We start from the raw sequence: 2,071 nt of genomic DNA, 5'->3' as shown, positions 1-2,071 counted from the left end.
GCTCCAGTGCAATCTTCAGAGTTTCTTCTGACATCCATTTTGGTCTTTTCTTCCTCTTCTGTCTTTGTTGTGACCGTTTGCACTCTTCCTGGATGGATGATACCCTTGATATCCTCCCACAACTCATATGGCCTTCGCTCAGTCGTGTTCAAGTCCTCAAACCTGTTCTTGAGATGCTTCTGAAATTCGGGTGGGATAGACTCAAAGTTATATTTTGGTTCCCGTGGATTTGGTTTCATTTTTCTCAGCTTCTGTTTTAACTTGCCTATGAGTAGCTGGTGGTCTGTTCCACAATCAGCTCCTGGCCATATTTTCACAGCTGGTATTGAGCTTCTCCAGCGGTTTTTTCCACAGATGTAATCGATCTTATTCCTATGCCCTGTGTTTATGTTTCTTATAAAACATATTTGCAATGAATAGGTCATTGTGCAAAATTCAGTCATTTCATCTCCAGCTTCATTTCTGTCACCAAGTCCATGTTTTCCAACTGCTGATTCTTCTTCTCTGTTCCCAACTTTTGCATTCCAGCCACCCGTTATTATCAAAGCATCCTGATTGCATGTTTGATCAATCTCCGACTATAAGAGTTGGTAGAAATCATCTATTTCTTCCTCTTTGGCTCTGGTTGTTGGTGCATATATCTGATAGTGGTATTCACTGGACTTCCTTGTAAGCGTATTGATGTTATCCTGTCACTCACAATGTTGTACTTCAAGGCGGATCTAGAAATTACTTTTTTAACTATGAAAGAGACTCTATTTTTCCTCGGCTTTTCATCTCTGGAGTGATATATGATCATCTGACTCAAAATGCCCCATGCCGGTCCATCTCATCTCTCCAATGCCTAGTATGTCAATATTTATGTGTTCCATTTCTTTCTTAACAATGTCTAATTTTCCTACGTTAATGGTTCTCACATTCCATGTTCCAATCACTAGTGTCTGTTTACAACTGTTCCTCTTCCTTTGTATTTTCATACTTGAAAGTTCTAACTTATTGCCCTCTCTGTTAGTCTGTTCTGTTGTGCATAGGGTTTTCAGAGGCCTGCTACTTCAGAAGTGGATGGCCAATTCTTCTTCTTAGTCTGTCTCAATCTGAATGTTCAGATTTAGAAGAGTATTTGACAGACAAGCAATTTATAGAACAGTGAATGATAAATCCCTTATTGTGGACTTAACCATTAGTTACAATGTTGTCCCTGCCCTTGACGCAGTAGTTGACACACTTATTTACCACCTCTATCTTCCACCAGGATACCCCTTCACTTCTACCGAATCCCTTCAGCATTTATCTTCCATTGTCCAACCCTTAATCTGAGAAGTCCCAAATAAACGAAGAACTCCTTAAAAATAGAAAAAAGGTAGGAGGCATCTCACTTCCTGATTTCAAATCCTACTACACTGCCATGGTGGTTAAGACAGCATGGTACTGGTACAATGACAGACACATAGATCAGTGGAACAGAATTGAGACCCCAGAGATCAGCCCATATATCTATGGTCAACTGATTTTTGACAAGGAGATGAAATCAGTTAAGTGTGGAAATGACAGCCTTTAAAACAAATGGTGTTGGAAAAGTATCTGCAAAAGACACAAGCAAGATCCACACCACAGTCCATATATAAAAACTAACTCAAGGAGCATTGTGGACCTAGGACTAAAACCAAGGACTATAAACTTCATTAAAAAAAACTAGGAACAACGCTAGAAGTCCTAATCAACAACATAAACAGTCTTCCAAGTATCCTGAAAATTCCACAATGAGGAGAAGATAAAATAGATTAATGGGACCTTCTAAGAACCAAATCCCTATGTACATCCACAAACTTCTCCAAGAGGTTAAAAAGGGAAGCCATAGGCTGCAAAAAAGTATTAGGTAATGACACAATCTGCATTATGCAGATGACACAACCCTGCTAGCTGAAACGGAGGAGGACGTGAAGCACTTGCTATAGAGGGTCAAGGACTGCAGTCTCCGATATGGATTGCGGTTCAATGTCAAGAAGACAAAGATTCTCACCACTGGACCAATTGGCAGCATCAGGATGGATGGTGAAGAGATTGAGATTGT

Source organism: Elephantulus edwardii, unplaced genomic scaffold, assembly GCF_000299155.1.
Source record: "Elephantulus edwardii isolate Elephantulus edwardi_28Jun2011 unplaced genomic scaffold, EleEdw1.0 scaffold00172, whole genome shotgun sequence".
NCBI lineage: Eukaryota > Metazoa > Chordata > Mammalia > Macroscelidea > Macroscelididae > Elephantulus > Elephantulus edwardii.
Note: the sequence above shows the minus strand (reverse complement) of the source record.